General features: G+C 46.9%; 1 protein-coding gene across 2 annotated transcripts in view; it reads left to right on the top strand.

The window, feature by feature from the left end:
- The window catches only part of LOC135917978 (tyrosine-protein phosphatase Lar-like), a 691,474-nt gene that overhangs the window by 118,147 nt on the left and 550,779 nt on the right, over positions 1 to 22,548 (top strand). For both annotated transcript variants that reach the window (XM_065451631.1, XM_065451629.1), the window contains exon 2: positions 11,195 to 11,422. The gene's annotated coding sequence lies outside the window, so the exon portion shown is untranslated. The remainder of the gene's footprint in view (positions 1 to 11,194; positions 11,423 to 22,548) is intronic.

Below are 22,548 nucleotides of genomic sequence, written 5' to 3'. Positions count from 1 at the left end.
GTCGATGTCACTTTCTTGTTCTTGCCTTGTCGCTGCAAAGTCTAACTTCGTCTTACCAAATCCGTGCAGTCTATGGTGCAAAGGCTATACAGGAATTCTGTCAGCCTTTGAGCAAAGTGAATCGGCTTCGTGTTCTAGAAAATAGAAGAGAAGGACTTGCTCATTGTCCTCCACTAATCCATCTGTAAAGCTTCCATTCGATCGGATTGCATGCGTATAATGGAGGAGCACTCGTGGTTTTCTTTTCTGGTTGTACTGCCGCAAGCAAAAGCTTCGGCTATACTGCTCGGAGTTTCGGAGGTTACGTTTAAGCTGCAGTGCGGCGCTCTAACGTTATGGCACCAAGTCGGCGTACCGTAAACTGTCAGACTTCTCGCACGAAGTACGTGAAGATGGTTGGAATGGAGACGCTGACAAAGTGCAGACGACACGGAACAGACGACACGCACTGCCTTCTATCGTCTGTATTTCTTGTCTTCCACTTTCCTCTGTCCTCGCGCTGCCATTCAAGCGTGAGCTTTTTGTCAAACTCGCCAATTTTCATATTCTAGCGAATCACTTAAAAACTATGGTGCAGCAATATTCAGGAAGAAAATCTAACTACGCTTCTCAATTCTTGTCAAGTATGATCTGCTCCGTGTTGTGTATTTTTTGCTTACCTCGTAGCCTGTTTGTTTGGGCAACTTCGCGCTAGAAAAAACCATCACACGAAGGAGTGTCTTAGCCACGTTCTTTTATAGCATGACGTCATCGTTGTTTTTCTTTACTTGTTCCGGCAAGACGCTAGCAAGGTTTTGGTGAAGTGGGGAAAGGCCGTTGAATGCTAGTCTGTCACAAGCACTAACGATGCAGCTTTCATGCCACCTTCTCACAATAATGGTCACGCGAGAGTGGTTTGACGGAATGCGATCATCTGCACTTTTTTGATGGAACTTCTGTAACTCGAGTTCACAACTTCGTCTTGGTTGTACTTTCGACGAACGCACTAACTGTTGGAGTTGAGATATTCTTGTTAAATGCCTCCCACGAAGTCCTTTGTTACCGCTCCATAACATAACCTTACGACGCTGTTTTCAATACGCTTTCCAAGAATTCGTTCACACGGGCGTGTATAGAGAAAATGATACCTTAGGTGGCTTTAACGTGAAAGTGCCGGAACTTTTCGAATGCGTCGTCTTGGTGTGAGCCCTTAAAGATAGCTCGAACAGTTAAATTGGCGAGGTCCCTATTTGATGTCTCTGCGAAGCTTGGACATTCACGAACCATGAGGAAACAGACCTGCTGACCTGCTTTTTTTGCGTGCATTGCGGTCATTGGTTTTTGTAGACATTATGTTCAAATTTTTAGACGCTGGCCCTGAATGCTTGAGCGGTGGTCAACTACCTCCTAACCAAGAGCTGGCTACAATGAGCTTCAGACAATATATGACATGTGCCAGTGGACACACACACCGTGGCTTCTTACGGGAAGTAAAATCACGCGTGGTTACATATCTTGGAAGGACATATGACAAACCGGATACTGTACGGGTCCTCGCAAACCTGTGTACAACTCGCTACCGTAATAGTGCACATTGAATCGAAATGATCATTGCTACCGGAACGTAGAGAGAACGAAAAAATTCAAAATTGTGGTGGTTGGCTCCATTAACCGCCATGCTTCAAATAGTGAACAGAACAAAATTCACAAAGCGGGCGCTGGCAGGCGGGGAATAGAAGAAAAACAAAAACAAAAAACGAACAAACTAATAAACAAAGGTGACGGGACCTGCAAGCATGCGGCCACGCTAAGCGTACTCTGGACGATATAGCGGAGATAAATGCGTGTCGCATGGCGCATACATAATACGCGTACGAGCGCGTTCCACACCTCGCATTACCGACGTGAGTGTTGGAATCGACCATAAATACGGCCGCCAGCTGCAGTTGTATACGGTGCGCGCAAGTGGAGGGGTGGGTCTGCCAAAACTCGGTCAGCTTGCCTATGTAGCTGGCAGTACTAGCAACCAGATCACGCTCGCTCAAATTACCTTAATCGGCCTAACGAGCTCCAGATAGTTTATTTTTTCTCTTCCTATCTTTCGCCTTGTTTCGCCCTTTTTATCTCGCCTATCGTCCCCAATAAGAACTGCTTTGCGCGGATAGCGCAAGTGACGCCATTTTACCATTTTCTGTTTGCTTCCAATCTGAGTGCTGACAAAAAAAAAAAACCGCTTCGTTGTAACACAGTGCTTTTCATCGTTCCTTCGATATGCCCACGTTATTGCTGATTTCTGTGAAAACACCTGGGGAACATGAAAACTAACTGAATATCTGTAAAATGGTTTTCAACGTTCATTATGTTTTCCTTTTGTCTCAGTACAAGGCTAAACTGTAAAGAATGTCCGAAAAGTTTATTCTCAAAATAGTGCTGAGCGCATCGTTAATCCATTTCTTCTTTAATTTTACGACTTAAATATAAAAGATCATTTGTCGACTTTAGATACTACCTAATATTCGTCGCATGCAAGAGAAAAGAAAAGAAGTAGACGGGGAACATAAAGAGTAACGACATGCCTGCCAGTTTCCGCACGAGTACGGATGGAAAAGCGTACAAGGACATCCACGAACGTGCTTAGTTTTGCGAACAATTTCTTTGAGCTGTGATTATTTTAAACTGACTTTGCACTTCAAGGTATATCTGGGGAGCCCTTATTGAGATATCAGCAATAGTAGCAATTTATATTTTCGAATGGTAAACTTGTATGCGCCCTTGTTCGTTTGCAACACTGGTCTTAATTATTAATGTGACTTCACTGACACAAGCTAACTGGTGGCACACTCTCAGTGATAAACAATTGTCGTATTCACTCATTTCTTGCTCCATCATCCATCAAATCGGTGTTCACGTCCACTTCACAAGGGCGCGTTTCCGCAATACGACGAATTCAATAATTTTTACTTTCAACTTTCTAGCTGGTAGCCGTTTACGCTACCAGCCAGAACGTTTACGCTCCCAGCTAGCCCAACTTCGCCCTCTGGTAGGTGTTTACATTTGTGCGCGCTGTTTTGTCTGAAGCCTCTGGTGTGTCGTATGTCTAGTTACGGAACTAGCAAAAGTAATAGATAAGAAAAGTCGCAGTTTCCCCGAATGACGAAGCGTCAATTGCGACAGCAAATTAAACAGCTATGCGAAGTAAATATTGTAGTTTTATTAGCCGCGTAGACTCGTAAACATTCGCTTACTAACTTCACAAGCGTGGCGTCACACGCGCACACGCAGACGTGAACACATCTCACTCGATGTCCGCGCACACTCGCTGTCAAAACGCTGGAGTGAGGAAACGCGGCAGCAGCAACGAGCGAATTGACCTTCGTGCTGCCTCTCGCTTCAACGCGAACTCAGCGGCGAGAACACGGCGCACAACACGGAGGAAGGAAACTAAGGAGAGGCCCTACCCCCTCCGCGCGCTAGGAGAAAAGTGTGGCGGAAATGACGTATAGGTTCTCATTTTTTGTTGCTTTTTTATTTTTTTTTGCTGCATAGCCACGCCTTTTGGGCCACAATGGCGGCGTTGTTCTGGTTTTTTGAGCGTTCACACGTGTTGCTCTGGTAGGTTTCGTGCCGTGGCAAAGGCGCTGTGTGGGCGGGTCTGCGTTAGTCACCGTGTCTTGTTGCGCTGTGTTACCTGCACCGTGCTCTGCCGGATGTTGCGCGAGACCACGCGCAGCGCGGCGTGGTTTCGCGAAAGATGTAAACAAGAGGGGAGGGTGGCACAAAAGGCGGAGCATCGCCATGAGCAACGCCAACTTCCGGCTTCACTTTTGCTTCGCAAAGAGTGACGTCAGGGCCTCTCCTTAGTTTCCTTCCTCCGTGGCGCACAAGAATGGGCCGCGCAATACGCAGGGGCCGCCGGAGTGCAACGCCCCCTCCCCCTCTTCTGTCCCCTTGCCCCGGTGTCATGCGCGCCACGGAAGACGGCGCGCTTGCTTCCCGCTTTCCTCCATAGCGTGCGCGAGATAGAGCCACAATCGTCGGCTCACTCTCGCGAGCCTTCTCTTGCCCATACAGCGTACGGGGCGCAGCGACGATAGAGACTTTTAGCTCAGCGGGTTTACGTTTCGCTCCGCTCGCGGTCTTCACCGTTGCGCCAGCGGAGCGGCTCGCGAAAAAAGAATTTTAGCCCGGCGGATCACTCACCCGCTCGAGCGGGGCGCTCTGCTTCCCCACCTAGTGGTCCGAATAGGAGTTACTGAGAAATGAATTTGAATTACGCTTGCTTTTATAATGCCAGAAATGTTGAATAAAGATATATTACATGTTCTGAGTACATTATTTGTTAATAATATATTGAGTACTAATGTACGGGTCAGCGCCGCAGTCACCGTCGTCGATGCAGAACTGCCGGCGTTCATGTTCGCGGCTGCGATCTTGCATTTCCCATACACGCCCGCGCGCTGCGTATACCCTCCGCTGGGCAGTGCTTTCCAGCGGGCGTAAACGCTGCTCCGTGAAACCGCTGGCCGCCTCAGCGTTGTGCGCATGCGCAGTCGCGTCTCCGCTCGCCCGCTCCGATCCGCTGGCCGTAAACCCGCTGGGCTAAAACTCTCTGATGTTATAGACCTAGGACTTTATGCGGAACAACACGGCCACGCCGCCGCCGACGACGACGACAGAAATGCGCTATCGCAATAAAAAGGCGGGAAAAGACGCAGGCGCGTGTACGAAAATCTCTGAGAAAACGCTCGTCATTCACCGAGTGTACGCTAGATGGCGGCACAGGGCTACGTCGCAGCCCCTCAATTTTAGCGTCGCAGCAAATGCAAATGGTTCACCACGGCGTGTAGCGTGTTTGCCTTGCTGGCGTACGTTCGCCAACGCGCACCTGTAGCGTCGATTATGAGCAGGAAGGAGTACACCTGGCCAAACATTAAGCTGTAGAAGGATTGACATTTGGGCGAGTTTGTACTGGTTGAACATCTTGAACATCCTGTGTGTTCCTGCCTTCTGTCGTGGTTATATTGCGCTGCCCCTCCAAGATGTTCAAACATTGAGCTAGCTCACGCACTGCACCGCCTTTCCTGATTTCCAGAGCGTTACAATCGAGCCAGCGGTCGTTCAATCGTGTGGTCCAAGGGAAGGCTCGGGCTCACAAAGCTCGTGCCGATATGGAAAGTGACATAGAGGCGGGGGGCGGGGGGGGGGGGGCGGGGGGGTGTAATCTGTAAGAGTCCACCTAGTGGACTGTCGATTTCGGCCGCTGCTGATTGGCCAGGGCTGCTCGTTTTCTCCTCGCTCGTGCAGCTGCATCCAATCAGCAGCGGCCGAAATGGACAGTCCACTAGGTGGACTCTTACAGATTTAGTGAGTTGCTGCCCTCTAACGTGCATCAAAACTAGCTCACATACGCGTTCTCGCATTTTGGCTCGTCAGGTGTCCGCCTGCCACTCGCGGCTGACGAACCCGGGACCCTGCTCACGACAGTGGAATTTATTAGCCTCTCTTCCTGTAGCAGCGGGTGTAGCACTGCAACGTTGCGTGAGTTTATTAATCATTACTTCCTGGAATGCCCTTGCGTGCGGAACTTTTTCGAGACAGCGAGGACGGCAGCGCGGTTTATTAATGATCCAGGACGTTGCACATTAATTACTACTTTCGGACGTGCTCCTCGTAGCAAGCTCGATTCACTCCTCCGTAGTACCGCTTGCTGCAATGAGAAAACAACGCAGTATGGGTGAACGCATTGGGCTGAATGCTAAATGTGGTCGCCAAAAAACTTTCCTCTCGTAGTGGTAGCAGTAAATACATTTTTTTTTAACGACTGCACAGTTCTATAGCCGCTGTTCATTTTAACCGTAGCGCTGTCGTACCTAAGGAACATTCTCTGAGGTGGCTCCAGCAAGTAAATGTCTACCTCAGACCTACTTTTATACTTATTTATTACAGATGGCATAGACACCTTAAGTGAAGCTGATAATGTCCTAACTTGGCAGCTCAGTCGGGTTATTTTTGTTTCTTTATTATAATTTCACGGCTTTTTGACTCATAGTGGTCTTGTTGGAAACATCAGTAAAGAATAACCGAGAGCGGAGCAGTTTTATTGCGTCGTGATCCAGTATACACCGGTCAAAGCAACACAACTTGCTCTCTACGTATTCGATATCGCATGGATGTTTCGCAAGAAGTACCAGGGATGGTCAAACCTGGTATTAGCGCGTCGGTACGAAGACTTAATTCGTCTTATGTTACGTGAAAAAACGCACCCTGCTGACTTATTGCTACGGAACAGTATTTGCAATCACGAATAGGCGAGCAGTGTGAAGACGACGACGACGATTAGAGGCTAGCGCGCGCTGTTGCCTTTAGGCCAAGCGCGGCGTATTTTCTTGTAAATATACTTGTATATAGCTTTTCATTAAAGCGCGGGTGGACAGATGGGTTGAGTCTTCTTGATTGATTGATTGATTGATTGATTGATTGATTGATTGATTGATTGATCGATCCATCGTTTTAATGGGGTTAGGCTGTCCACTCGCTTGTCCTCGTCGTGTAAATGTGCTTAAAATAATCCTAACTGTATCACCAGGAAGGCCGTACGTCAATACCTTACAAGCTGAATGGGACGTACACTAAAGCAACAAGCTAAATTAGTTTATAGTGATAAAGCTTTCTCCGAAAACTTCGTTGTCGTTAATTTCACATAGTAGGTTGTGATTAGTAGAACAGAAAATGAAGGTCAAATTTTCGATTTTTGAATTTCGCGCCGGAACCCTGATACTGGTACGTCAGTGTGACGTCACGGATTTCGAAGTACTTTTTTTATTGTATTTGGGCCGCGTTGCCTCAGTGAAAATTCCCGAAAATTGCCATATACAGTCTCTGACTATTAGAAGACGGTGTACTCGTTATTTGCCACAAAGGAATGAACTATAATCCTTAGCACACGCCGTCAGAAATCCGTGACGTCACCGCGGTGCGCTGGTGTGGTACCATGAACATCGTGTCACCACCCGTCTGACGTTCTCGCGCTTTTTTTTTCTGTCTTACCAAGCGCCTTCTCGCAGTAAGAGTGGTGTATTTGGTATTGTAGAAGCGTGATTTACGTATACAGAACTATTATAGAAAGATGAAAACAAGGCAAGCTCATTTTTTTTAGTGCAGTTGCTGCTAACAGGCTTCTGGTATGTCCGTCTAAAAGAGTCCTGGCATTTCGAAACTGTTTTGAGAGATTTCGTTTCAGCCTCCTTCGCAGTCTTTTGAAACTCGTAAACTCCTTGCAGCAGAGGCGAACGTCTTAAGGGGCCTAAGAAGCTTCGTATCGTGCTAGGAGCAGATTACTGAACTCTGCACGCTCAGTCCGATCTAGGAAGGGTGGTCGAGGGGCTCTCTCTTAACAAATAATGCATGGTTAGGGACTGTTCTACGCTGCGCTTCTACCTATGTCGACGGTTACGGTTGGCTATCACGGAGTAAGGGTCACCTCTAAAGTAGAGGGCTGGACTCTTTATGTCTCTAAGCCCGCGCAGCTTTTTTGACGCTAGATCAGTGGTGTGAATTACCCAGCAACTACTTCAAACTGAGTCACATGTTGGTCGTAATGGTGCTTCCAAAGAATGTGGACACTGTGCGTGAATCTAAAGCGTTTGTGAGCCGTTATCACGCGATGTATTTATTGGAGCGCCCTGCTATGGCGGGTTTGTTGCCACTGATGTTGTTGCACGACATTTGAGGTTCGATTACCAGTCATAGTGTCTGCATCCTGATGGAGGCCGAATCCGAGGCAAGCTCGTGTACGTAGACGCAATTGCCCAATAGGTTACCCCCAGTGGTTGAAAGAATACAACTCCTACACTGAGCTTTCTATCAAGGCCTCAGTGTCGACAAGTGAAGCGCTGTTTTCTTGATGCATATTTTCTCAGACGTTTTCATACAACTCCGATATAACACACGATAATTGGGCTGGTGTTAACGCTAAGTGTTGTCCCTGTATTGACTGGACCGACTGCACGAAATTGGAAGTTATTGCCCTTACCCTTGGTTACGTAGGTCTCTATTGACTAAAGCTCGCTTTCTCATAACTTGAGGAATATTTACTCTTTTCACGCGTGCCATGGCTGCGCTCTTTTTGTTAGAGTTCCAATCATTTTAGCGGCATCCTTGCAGACCTGATTTGTTTTTTGTTATCAGGGTAGCATCCCATCGTAGAATGTGCTTCCAGCCCGATCTGTCTTCGAGTCTTTTTCCTCCACGCCCATCGAGTCGTCCGACACGCCAAGTGACCTACTGCACTGGACGTTTAGCGGATCGGAACACGGGGGAACTGCATTGAGAGCAGACGACGCACCTGTGCTAACCGGAGCAGACGATACGCTGTGCTGCTTTCTGTTGCTTCGGATTCCTTGGTTTTGTCTATTTATTGATCTCCTCAGTAGTAGACCCATCCCGGATGTGCAGTTGTTCGCGTAGCCATGGTTGAACATGGCTGTAGTGGACGTCCTTTTTACTGCGGCAGCAATTATGTAGGCACTCCAGGCACATTTTTGCCCTCGGCGTCGGTGTCACCGTGACGTGCCGTGTAAAGCCCAAGGGCAAAAGCAGCGTCGCCGCGCGCCGTGTACTGTATGGGAGAGTGAAAACACGCCAAGGGGGTTGACGACCACGGCTCAATCTAGCGCACGCCAGGGAGGAAAGCGGAGTGCAAGCGCGCCGTCTTCGGTCGCGGGATAGGCCGGGGATGGGATGGGAGGGAAATCGGTCTCTCCAGCGGCCCACTTCTCTGACGGCAGGGTGTGCATTCGAAGGTAGTCCTAGATTTCTTTGCTAATGGGCCAGTCAAACAAAAATATGGTCCTTTTATTGAATGACATGAACAAAAAGGTAAGAGAAGGAAAATAGCATTGTCGTGAAGTTTGAGCACTAACAAGGAAACTGTAAGTGCAAAGACATTTAACGATCGAATAAATAAGCGAGTGTTGTACATTATAGGTTTGTTTGTGCTCATTTTCCTTTGTGAGAGCCACGTGTCCTGGCTACTAACTCATTTCCATTGTTCATTCGCAGAGCTACCATCCTGGTGACATTGATAAAGGCGCGCATATTTATCTTCAGAACAGACAGCTGTTCTGTTACCCTAACGATGTCACGATAATGTGATGTCTAAAAATAGGAAATATACGAGCCAATATTCAATAGAAGTTCAGAGGTAACTGCGTTTTGCAATGCAGAGTGTGTGATGATACCTGCCACCGCAGTTACCCGTTATTTGCCCGAACAAGCCTGACAGCTTGTCAACCGGCTCTTGTAGTGAAAAATTGTGCCTGCGGCTAGCAAGTTGGATTGTCTCCTTGAAGTTTATATTAAGCAACTTTCAACCCTCCTGTTGCATTTTTCGTTATTTCCACAAAATCCTCGATGGCTTCCATTGCTGACTTTCGGGGCAGTGGGTCACTTCACCCAAGGAGTCGATCCCCACGCATTCGACATCCAATTTCACGGATATGAAAGTGCACTCTTCAGTGCCCCAAATAAGAGCATGACCGTGGCTTCTTTGGCCAATAATAAATCACCGCCGCCTACGCTATCGACTGTGGGAACAAAAAAGACGACAAAGATAACACAATGTAACACACGAAATACGAAACTACAATAGGGACGACGACGCTGACCGAGTCACCTCACGTCCAATGGTAGCGAGTCGGTCGTCCGTTTCCGGACAGCGACGAGCTGTCCTCCTTCCCAACTGCCTCCTCTCCCTTTTTTTCCATTTCCCTCGCATCGTCTTTGTCGTTGCCATGACAACGTTCCGGGACGCCGCCGCCCGCTTTTCCCGCCTGCTTTTAGGGATCTAGGGCTCTCTCTCGCGTGCCGGAAGTGTCGTTGGCTCCCACTAGAGGGCGCCACGTCGCGGCGCTCCTAGCGTCAGCGCGCGCGCGCGTTGGTGTCGACGCCGAGGAGCGAGCCGGCGAAATGCGGCCGCGCCGCCTTGCGCCCGTTGTATTGTCCCGCCGTTCGACGCCAGCTGTGCGTCGCCGCGTGTTTTGGCGCTCCGTCGCCGGCAACGGACCAGCAATGCGCGACGATTCGAACGGCAGCCAACGGCGCCCCTGCGGCGTGCGCGGTTCGGCGTGGGCTTCGAATCTGGCGGGGCGCTGCGCTCCGTCGGATGCCTCCGCAAGCGTCGAACGCTCGACGCCGTCGTGGTGGTGCGACGCGGAGTGATGTGATTCATGCGACAGCGTGTGCCGAAAGAAACGGGCCTGAGTGACGCGGTGGTGGTGGTGGTGGTGGTTTTGGAGCGCGTCGCGCTGCCTTCATCGCCACCGTCCTCGACTTCCTTGCTTGTCCCCGTTACTCCGGCTGTCGGAGAACAGAACTTTGCCGACTGTCGTCCTCGCCCGTACGAGTGCTCCGCAGACTGGCGACTCGTTCTGGCCTCTGAGCCGGTGGAAGTTTCCTAGCGGACTCGTCCCTCCTTAGCGTGCTATCATACCCGACGGTCTTTCAGTAATCACCTCAGGTGCTTTCAAAGGGGGAGGAACACGCGGAACCAAGTCTTTCTCGGGAGCGTTCCTTTCCGGATTGCTTACAAAACACTCGCTGGAAAGCTCGCTGATCTTCAGCTACCTAGTGAACACTGCGCTTTGCCAATACCTCCGGTCACGTTGATACACCACGGGGAATAGCAAGGACTTCGCGTGAATCAACGTATCAGCTCTGATCAGTGTACAGTTGTCTGATAGTGTGGTCTTCACATCAGCCGCTCTCTGTGATTACCTCCGTCGCTGGTTGCTTTTGTCTGTTCGCACGGTAGCGAACAGTGACTGATCTCAAATCACGCTGTGCTGATCTACGGGCCTCTCACGTGTCGCGCCGTTTCCACCCCAACACGAGTCATTGCTTGCGATGCGACAGTTCAAGGTTGTGAAAAAACAAGAGACAATTTAACTTTGCTCGCTAAACTGCGGCGGCGACGTCGCGCGAAGGCAGGATTCGGCACGCTCAGAAAGCGTATGGCAATCACCTCTCCTCTCAACGCCTTGCTCGCCTTAACGGTCGTCCTCAAGGCAAAACTCATCAGCATCAAGCTCAGGTGACGGCCCCCCTGTTTAGTCGCTCATCTTTTGACTCTTGCAAACGAGGATAATTAGCCCTTCGTGTCTTCTGCACGTTAACGCGTCTCTCTACAATAAGCTTCTTCCTTTTTTTTTCTTCGCAGCCGGAAAATTTTGTCGACGTCGCCCGCATCGTCGAGGAGTCGCCATCGGCGCTGCTGCTACGTGACGTCACGTGACGAAGCCGCAGTGTGGACCTTTAGCAGGCGTGTATTTTTTTTTTTGGTGCGCCTGTGTTTGTGTTGCTTATTGTGGGTGCTTCGATCTGTATCTGCTCGCTCGCCGGGACGTCTGCTGTGGTTTACGTTCGTCGTCGGCTGAGCTTCCAGAAGGTGAGTTGACGTCACGAAACTTGGCATGATGTAAGAAGACGCGCCCGATGCGGTCTTTCGTACGCGCGAGGCAACAAAAATTATGGGTGTGACTTTCTAGGGGGGGGGGGGGGGGGGGCACGATTGCATGCGTGCCCTTACACGCTATCAAAACTCTGCTCTGCAAAACAACAACTCGGACTGTGGCCACACCCGTCACTGGCACGAAAAGCGAATCGTGCATTACTGCAATACTTGAGGTACACTGGTTTAAGAGACCATTTATAGCGTCCCTGTGCATAGTGTCCCGCCCACACGTACTCAGTGCTCTCTCTCTCCCTTTCTCCTTTTTCTATTCCCCTTTCCCCCACCCCAAGTGTACGGTAGCAAACCGGATACTCTTCTGGTTGACCTCCCTGCCTTTCCTCTCCTTGCTTTCTCTCTCTCTCTCTCTCTCTCTCTCTCTCTCTCTCCGCTCTGCCACAGTCGTCCTCAAACTGCAGAAAAAAACTATAGTGAGTGACAGCAAAGGTTGCTCGGGTAGTGCGCGCAGGTATTTCGATTGCTTCGATTTTTTTTTCCGAAGTATTGTAATTTTTTTTTTACGGCGTCGTTCGTATCCAGCATTTCAACTTCCCTGTCGTACATGATTTTTACTTCTTCTGTCGTAAAAGGCGGCGACACACCACGGTGCAGTACCAAGATCTAAGCAGCGAGAAAAAGTACGTTGTAATCAATTATGGTCGCTGGCAAATTGCTTTTGATGCTAATATGACATGCAAAGCTGACGATCGCAGTATATCCCATGTCCATCGTCAGGTACCGTATTTTTTTTTCTATTCTGGTTGCCCATCGGTTAATGACGCCGATATTTTTCTTGGCGCTAACACTCCCTAGTAGCTTTATTCGAAAAATTCTAACTTAAGGAAATCGTATGCGCTGCGTTCCAATGAACAACAAAATGAAAAAAAAAGAAGCACTGTCAATAGGGACGTAAAAGTGAAAGTAACTTTCAGTTGTCGGCATTCATTCAGACTTTTTTATTACTTTAGCTAACGTTGTTGAAATGGTAATGATTCAAAGCCTGCAATTACGTATTCTAAAGTATACAAAACATTGCTCTATAATGATGAGTGGAACTACAACAAGGTAAAAGCGAGAGCAAACGTTTCGACTATAGTCCACCTGTCGAAACGTTGGCTCCCGCTTTTACCTTGTTCTGGTTTCGCTCATCGTCTTGAATTTCCATCTCGGGCCTTTCCCATATTTTACCTCTATAATGACACTTGCCCTGAGGGTAACACCGGTAAACCAGCAAAATAAAGTAAGCTTATCTGCGTTGCTAAGCGCTAAGTATAAATATTAAGTAATTGCATAATGTTGCAACGAACGTACCTGTGCGGCAGTTTCGATAGGAAAGGGAGCAGTCGCTCTTAATTTTGCCGACATACTTTATTCACATAATACGGCCGGCCTTGCTACGCCCAAGCAGGAGGGGCAATTCAACAAGGATAAAAGAAAAAGATAACACGTCTGAGTTCACCTTCTGCCATAGATAAGCAAATAAAGATTCAGGAGAGCACTCAATCATGGCAGTAAAAAAGTCTTGTAAAAAAGAAGACGGGCAGAAAGACATGAAGAGCGGCATTAATTAGCGCTCTACCAGTCTAAATAATTGGTTCTTAACTTTATATTGTACCTCTAACAGTCATAAGCTTGCGTTGTATAACGACCCTTGGGACTTTACAACTTATTCTTACGCAATGAATAAAATTTGCTTAGGATTCTTACGCAATGATGATACCTGCATTCTTTCTCATTCTTTCTTTATGCACGGGAAGCGTTACTAGTTGATAGTTACTTCGAATCAATAAGTATAACATCATCATCTCGAAGAATAAATGTTCGCTTAGAAATTCAATGCAACTGTCGCCGTAACCATAACACAATGGCTGAATCCCTTAACACTGTGAAAATAACCACTAAGTAATTAGTAAAGTAGGAGTACTGTAAAACTGCATATTTAATACGCGCGAAATACTTCAACCGTGGTCATCGAGTCACCTGCAGCAAACGGTGAAGGTCTTCGTAAAATAATCATTTTTAGTGAATGCCAACATTATAAGTATTTAGTGAATGCCGACATTAAAATAATTCACGGAAAAGGGGGACGTTAAAGAATTGAAAATATCGGCCCATTAGCTTACTTGCAGTACTGTATAAATATTCACCAAGATAATCCCCAATAGAATAAGAGCAACACTGGACTTTAGTCAACCAAGGGAACAGGCAGGTTTCGGGAAGTGACACTCTACAATGGATCACATCCATGGCATCAATCCGGTAATCGAGCAATCCGCATAGCACAATCAGCTTCTCTATATGGCTCTCATAGCTTACGAAAAGGCATTTGATTCGGTCGAGATACTATCTGTCGTAGAGGCATTACGTAATCAAGGAGTACAGGATGCTTGCGCAGATATCTTGGAAAGCGTCTACAGAGATTCCACAGCTATCTTAATTCTCCACAAGAAATAGTAATCATAAAAATAATAACCATTCTTGATATCATTATACAATACTGTTATGCTTAGAATCCAGCTGGTTCGATTTTGTACGTGGAGTTTCACGGTGAACGTCGCACTGAGGACAGATACGTTAGACGTGTTCAATCGTTTCTGCAGTTTCACAAGAGTCGCAGATGGGCTTGTCCCCCGTTCCTATGCAGAACGAGTAAGCCTTTGGGAGGCTTCGTGAGTACGAAGCATCTGGAAGCACCCAGAAGCACTCCTCATCCACTTACTACTGTATACATGCAAAAGCGTTTAAGATGTTATTATGCCATTATGTTACTGTGTTTGCTGATTATTGTTATTGCTCTAGATATTGTATTTGATAATGTGTTATTAATTTTCCATGTTGCATGAATATTCCTTTTATTATACTGATGTTTTTTCCCCGATTCCATACTAATATGTTACAGTATTTCCCCCCTGACACCATGCCTTCTCGAAGGCCTGTAAGGCACATGTAAATAAATAAATAAATAAATAAATAAATAAATAAATAAATAAATAAATAAATAAATAAATAAAAATAAATAAATAAATAAATAAATAAATAAATAAATAAATAAATAAATAAACCACACAGCCTGTCGATATGAGGCCTCCAGTTCAAAGCCTAATTGAGGGTTGCCTCTAAGTAGAGCACCGAGTCGACTGTTTATATTTCATCCCGACCGCTATTAATGCGGTACCGGTCCTAAGAGCTAGATTTCTTGAAACGGGGATATGAAAAGAACAAATTTCGGCGTATAAGTATTTAAGGAAAGCCGAATACTTTCAAACCATTTACTAATGTACTTAGGCTCAGTGTTGATTGTTTTAAATGCGTTATCCAGAGATTTAGTGATGACCGCAAGAGCTGTGTCATCGGCATGCATGAAGGCATGTGCTTCATTTAGGCACTCTGGAAGGTCGTTGCTGCGTAATGTGAATAATATCGGACCAAGTACCGATTTTTATGTGACGCCCATTGTATCATCAGAAAGACTTGAGACATGCTCGTCGATGACTACTGCTTGTGCGAATGACTTGAATGAGCTCCATTTCTCCTCCCAGCGAAGGAGCACTGGGTCTGAAGACACAAAAGGGCCTGACTGAGGTCCCAACCCCCACAGTTACATCGGCGGTGATAATGAATGCACGAAGCTCGTCACCCAGCATTTTCAGTCATACGAACGGTTGAAACATGCCGACATGTCTATCGCATCTTAACCCAACACGAGAAGCATCCATTAAACCTTGCGCTCACCGGAAGAAATGGAAGCAAAATTCACCATGTTGTTCGAGAACATAAAGCATGATTACCAAGATTTGAATTATTCAAAGTGGATGTTTGTTACCCTCCGAGGATGTTAACATGTCCTCAAATAGAATTACCGGTTGAAGGGATTATATTTAAGAGAGACATGTTAATAGTAGACGCACAACGACTGGCACCCTTCCAAATTTACTCCTTATATCCCCAGTACATCCACGTTTATACAGATGGTTCGTGTCATAAAAATTCCTCGACTTCAGCATTCGTCATTCCACATTTAGCGCTAGAGCAAACATTTAAATTATCCCGAGAGGCATCTTCCACCGTGGCCGAACTGTTTGAAATCCTGTGTGCTTTGCGTTTCATAACATCCGAAAAACGTTCGCAAAAATGGGTTATATTTCGCGATTCGCAAGCCGCTCTCACATTACTACAGTGCAATAAGAAAAATTCTTTAAACACTTCGCTATTGTATAAGACACTCAAAGAACTTACAAAAGCAAGCGCAATGAACCACGTAATTGCATTCCAGTGGATACCTGGGCATTGCAATATTCCTGGTAATACTGCAGCGGACGCAGCTGCCAATCGAGCGCACAATAACGCGAAGACAACCAATCTTCCTCTATTGCGTAGTGAAGTCCGTCTGCTCCTGAGTCTGCGCCCACTGGACTGTAACAGTCCCAGTGGGACTAACAGTATGTTAAATTAAAAAAAAATTCTTGTCGCCTCAGCAAAACTACCTGGTTTGATCAGCAAACTAAAAACTCGGAGTTATACTTTATAGACCCATGTATAAACTTATCAATGCCAGAAAATCTAAGAGACAACAGGAAATTTGAAACATTGGTACACCGCCTGCGTCCTGGTACTGCATTTACAAAACACTTCTTGTACAGGATAAAACGTGTCTCTAGTCCGCAGTGTTCTTGTGGCCATCCAGACGAAGATGTGAATCATCTTCTCGAGTGCACGAAACAGGATCCACAAAGAAGGGTACTGCAAGCAAATTTGTTGATGTTAGACTGGAGACCATTTACTCTAAAGAAGATACTCGGCCCATGGCCAACTGCGGCCCTTCAAGAAAGAACGTTTCTTGCTCTGAAAAAGTTTTTAGAGGACACCAGCATTTTAGGAAAATACTAGGTATCAGATGATCCGAATACGCTAAATGAGTAACACAAGCGTTGTCCGTGGTTCATAAGAGGTTTATGTGGTGATCGCAACTTTTACGCAATATGTGTAATTATGTACTGTACTTGCAGTGCATTACATGTGTTGTGTGTTTTGGCTGTATATCTGACTTTATATATGCGTACGTGGACTGAACTAATGCACAGAACTTTGCGACTGATGTACTGTTGGATTATATTTTTTATTCATCCAGTGTTCTACTGAGTGCCATATTTCGTGTCGCTATTCTCCCTTTTTACGCAAATTTGTTTCCTTTGCCAAGTGACAAGGAGTAGCCGGTGCCATCACAAAGGCGCCAACCTCTCCTAATATTCACTTCAATAAAAAAAAAATGAATGCAGGTGAATACACATAAAACGCACATACACCTCGCACAGGAGAACATAATTTCAGTAACAAAACTGATTAGAACATTTGTTCGTTTGGAGGAGTATGCCACATAAAACATTAGCACAAATGCTATCTACGTGAGCTTTTTGTTAGGTCATACATGCATGCACACATATCTAAAAGAAACAAAATATCAGTAATTAGTGAAAGCAAATGTAGAGTGCAGCGGTGGCGTAGCGGTAGAACACCCGCCTCGCGTGCAAGAGGTCCGTGGTTCGAATCCCGGTGCCGGCAATTTTCCACCGGATAAAAAAAAATCCGCGTGTTGATAAAATTGCATAAACCGGTGACCACAACCGGTAACGCACTCCCTCACCAGAGCAGGATTGGCCACCCTGGTGCAGTACTTGGCCACAACCTCCTATATGAACAACACAATCAAACCCCGGCCCTCAGTCCCCAGCAGCTGCGAAGCAACTGACCACGGCGGCGGTCAGACCTGCGACGCTGCAGAGGGTGCTAAGAATCACTGGCTCCGGACAGGCCGCCATTGGAATATGAACCTGGCAACGTTTAACGCTAGAACGTTATCTAGTGAGGCGAGTCTAGCAGTGCTATTGGAGGAATTAGAGGGCAGTAAATGGGATATAATAGGGCTCAGTGAAGTTAGAAGGCCAAAATAAGCATATACAGTACTAAAAAGCGGGCACGTCCTGTGCTACCGGGGCTTAGCAGATAGAAGGGAAGTAGGCGTCGGATTCCTGATTAATAAGAATATAGCTGGTAACATACAGGAATTCTATAGCATTAACGAAAGGGTGGCAGGTCTTGTTGTGAAACTTAATAAGAGGTACAAAATGAAGATTGTACAGGTCTACGCCCCTACATCCAGTCATGATGACCAGGAAGTCGAAAGCTTCTATGAAGACGTGGAATCGGCGATGGGTAGAGTGAAAACTAAATACACTATACTAATGGGTGACTTTAATGCCAAGGTAGGCAAAAAGCGGGCTGGAGACAAGGCAGTGGGGGAATATGGCATAGACACTAGGAATATCAGGGGGGAGTTATTAGTAGAGTTTGCGGAACAGAATAATATGAGGATAATGAATACCTTCTTCCGCATGCGGGATAGCCGAAAGTGGACATGGAGGAGCCCGAACGGCGAGACTAGAAATGAAATAGACTTCATACTCTGCGCTAACCCTGGCATCATACAAGATGTGGACGTGCTCGGCAAAGTGCGCTGCAGTGACCACAGGATGGTAAGAACTCGAATTAGCCTAGACCTGAGGAGGGAACAGAAGAAACTAGTACATAAGATGCGCATTAATGAGTTGGCGGTAAGAGGGAAAATAGAAGAATTCCAGGTCAAGCTACAGAACAAGTATTCAGCTTTAACTCAGGAAGAGGACCTTAGTGTTGAAACAATGAACGACAATCTTGTGGGCATCATTAGGGAGTGTGCAATGGAAGTTGGTGGTAACTCCATTAGGCAGGATACCAGCAAACTATCGCAGGAGACGAAAGATCTGATCAAGAAACGCCAATGTATGAAAGCCTCTAACCCTACAGCTAGAATAGAACTGGCAGAACTTTCGAAGTTAATCAACAAGCGTTTTGCTGAAGATTTGCTGAAGGATGGTGGGCAGATTGTTCTACAGAAACTGGCCACCTTGTATACGCAATGCCTCATAACGTCGAGTGTACCGGAATCTTGGAAAAACGCTAACATAATCCTAATCCATACGAAAGGGGACGCCAAAGACTTGAAAAATTATAGACCGATAAGCTTGCTGTCTGTTGCCTACAAAGTATTTACTAAGGTAACCGCAAATAGAATCAGGAACACCTTAGACTTCTGTCAACCAAAGGACCAGGCAGGATTCCGTAAAGGCTACTCAACAATAGACGATATTCACACTATCAATCAGGTTATAGAGAAATGTGCGGAATATAACCAACCCTTATATATAGCTTTCATTCATTACGAGAAAGCATTTGATTCTGTCGAAACCTCAGCAGTCATGCAGGCATTACGGAATCAGGGTGTAGACGAGCCGTATGTAAAAATACTGAAAGATATCTATAGCGGCTCCACAGCCACTGTAGTCCTCCATAAAGAAAGCAACAAAATCCCAATAAAGAAAGGCGTCAGGCAGGGAGATACGATCTCTCCAATGATATTCACAGCGTGTTTACAGGAGGTATTCAGAGACCTGTATTGGGAAGAAATGGGGATGAAAGGTAATGGAGAATACCTTAGTAACTTGCGATTCGCTGATGATATTGCCTTGCTTAGTAATTCAGGGGACCAACTGCAGTGCATGCTCACTGACCTCGAGAGACAAAGCAGAAGAGTGGGTCTAAAAATTAATCTGCAGAAAACTAAAGTAATGTTTAACAGTCTCGGAAGAGAACAGCAATTTACAATAGGCAGCGAGGCACTGGAAGTCGTAAGGGAATACATCTACTTAGGGCAGGTAGTGACTGCGGATCCGGATCATGAGACGGAAATAACCAGAAGAATAAGAATGGGCTGGGGTGCGTTTGGCAGGCATTCTCAGATCATGAACAGCAGGTTGCCATTATCCCTCAAGAGAAAAGTGTATAATAGCTGTGTCTTACCAGTACTCACCTACGGGGCAGAAACCTGGAGGCTTACGAAAAGGGTTCTACTCAAATTGAGGACGACGCAACGAGCTATGGAAAGAAGAATGATAGGTGTAACGTTAAGGGATAAGAAAAGAGCAGATTGGGTGAAGGAACAAACGAGAGTTAATGACATCTTAGTTGAAATCAAGAAAAAGAAATGGGCATGGGCAGGACATGTAATGAGGAGGGAAGATAACCGATGGTCATTAAGGGTTACGGACTGGATTCCAAGGGAAGGGAAGCGTAGCAGGGGGCGGCAGAAAGTTAGGTGGGTGGATGAGATTAAGAAGTTTGCAGGGACGGCATGGCCACAATTAGTACATGACCGGGGTTGTTGGAGAAATATGGGAGAGGCCTTTGCCCTGCAGTGGGCGTAACCAGGCTGATGATGATGATGATGATGAAAGCAAATGTCATCGACGAGTAATAATCCAGTAAACTCTTTTTTTAAGGAGCTTTCTGAAGCGGTAAATTTAACAGCTATCCTACCTTGTTTAATATTTGTGTCGGCTGACATATAAAACGTCCGTCGAAGAATCTGGAATTGTAAGGTCCTTGTGTATCCGCGCCGACATCTTTGACTCGTATTAAGACAGCGTCCTCATGTAAGTCGTGCTCACCTGCAGGAGCAAGTCGCACTCTTTTTCGGGAGAAGCGCATGGTATGTTTACAATTGATGGTGAAAAAAAAATTGCGTTCAAATATTTGCGGCCTGATCGCTGAGCCCGTTGTAAGACATCGAAGGCGTCTCGTTCTATATCAACTGTCACTACGACGTTGCTACGCTTGTCGACTCGAAGCTGCTTGTGCATCCTGCTTGTGCATTCAAGCTACGGGATGTGGCTTGCGGGATGCGCTATAGCTTCCTTCATTTTTATTTTCTAGTGTCTCTGTGTTTAGTGTCCCTCCCACACGCACTCAGTGCTTACTCTCTGCCTTTTTTCCTCTTTCTATTCCCCTTTCCCCCACCCCCAGTGTAGTTTTTCCTCTTCCTATTCCCCTCTTTCCCCCACTCCCAGTGTAGGGAAGCAAACCGGGTGCTCTTCTAGTTGACCTCCCTGCCTTTCCTGTCCTTGCCCCCCCCCCCCCTCTCTCTCTCTCTCTCTCTCTGGGAGTGAGCGCGGGGGTGGAGATGCATCGCTCGCGGTCTGTAGTCTCCAGACGTCATTATGCGTTCCAGCGGTTCCTGCTCGTTAAGACCTCTGAGGCGCCTAATGAGTCCGATCCGTCGGTCGGTCTGACCGCCAAGCTAGCGCCCGCGAACGGGCAGTCTCCGGGCATCTTCTCCCGGCGCGTCCAGCATACGGCGGGCCTTCATTTGCCGTCCCCAGACCCGGCACCGCGCTCGGCCAGACCGCTGCGTTCAGGTGATTACACGAGTGACCGGGCAGCGTGACTCACACAGAAGAAGCGGCGGTGTCCGGCGGACGAGGGGAGTGACCTCCGCCCTTAATGCGGTGTCTGCGGTGACACATTAGAAAAGGCGCGCCCATGTACACGCGGGGTTTGGTCGCGTGTAGACAAATGTACGATAAAAAAACTCTTCGATGAAGGTGATGTCAGGGCGACTAACTTTAACTGGCCGCCGCAATTCGCGGGCGTCGCCTGGAGCAGGACGCCGGAGTAAAGTTACTTGGCCGTCCGAAAAAGAGAGTGGACTGTCTGTATTGGTGGCAGTTGCATGCTGTAAAGTTGTTTTGAGCCGCCTGTTTCGTTGGTTTCTTTATGCCGGTGTGTTTTTGTGTTTCTCTGTGTGTTTGTGTTACTGTGTAGATTGAGCGTGCGTGCGTGTGTCTGTGTTTTGTGTCTTTTTCAATTGCGTGAGTTTTGTTCGGTCACTTAGGTTTTCGTGCCGTCGCTGTATTGAAGAACTCGGGTCATAGATTGATGACTACGTCAAGCATTCTCATTGCACCGGCTGTGCTGCTGATGCATTACAATGGCGGCGATTCGACGCGCGAGTGGGAGCGGTGCTCTAGAGTACGCTCCTAGTCCGGAATTTCAATTTGCATTGAGGCGCCATGCAAAGGCTTCGGTGTGATCAACAGATATATGCGCACATTAGTACGTGTCTTGCTTATCATATAAGAGATAGTGAGAGCGACAACTTGTCGCCAGACTCCTGGAGTGAAGGTACAATTGCGTGTTCAGAAGTAAAATATCTGATAAAATTTGGTTGTTTCATTTTCTGCCAAAGCGCGCTGAGCTAAGCAAGAAAAAAAAAAAAAGATTCCCTGTGCGTCTAATCACAAGTTATCACTTATGTATCTTTGTAAGACAGTGCGTAATAAGCATAACATTTGTGACGTGTAGGCACAGGATATCGTTCTCACGTAAACGTGTAAAAGAGCCCGTTGAACTAGAAAGGAAGCTTAATGTAACGGAAGATTGGGCTAAGCTTCACTTCATCACTATTATTCCTCACTTTCACCACGCTTAGATATTTAAGCTGGTTCTTCTTCTTTCTTTAACTGCGCGAAAAAACGATCACACAGAGCGCAAACAAGTACAGACCGTTGTTTGTTCTCTCTGTGGTCGTTTGTTCGCGCATTTAATTATCTTCTTTTTGCTAGCATGAACCAACTCGCACAACAACTTCTTCTAAACTTGATAGTTAGGGTCTTGTCACGCACAACTACCACCATCACTGCATGATGCAGCATTCACGTGCAATGGCGTGTTTCACGCCTGTGTGTGTCTTACTCTTAACACCGGCTATCAGTCGCACTAGAACCGCGGTGGCTCATTAGCGTACCAACATACTGACGTACGGCGTGTTAACTTTGTTGCCTGTACGGTATACGGTAGAGCGGTCGAAGCGTTAATTCCCGAGCGTTTCGAAATCACCCCCGTGGAGTATTTAACCGGTTCGATAATTTTTCCCACTCACCCCGTTCGCGTGTCACCCATCGCCCGTGGGGTCGCAAAGAATGGCTTTGCCGTCAGCAATCCACGGAACTGCTACGACGTTATGTTTTTTGTTCCATGCACCTGCAAATAAGTGGATATCCACTTCGACCTAAGGGGGGATGTGGGGGGGAGGGGGTGTCGGACGCGGCATTCTGCAAGTCGAGGCATTACTAACTTATTTACTTCCGAGCCGGGTACGCGCTGCTGTCCAAAGCGTGCGTGCGTGTGTCCCA

The sequence above is a fragment of the Dermacentor albipictus genome, chromosome 9, assembly GCF_038994185.2.
Source record: "Dermacentor albipictus isolate Rhodes 1998 colony chromosome 9, USDA_Dalb.pri_finalv2, whole genome shotgun sequence".
Taxonomy (NCBI): Eukaryota; Metazoa; Arthropoda; class Arachnida; order Ixodida; family Ixodidae; genus Dermacentor; species Dermacentor albipictus.
This window is presented reverse-complemented; position numbering and strand designations above follow the sequence as displayed.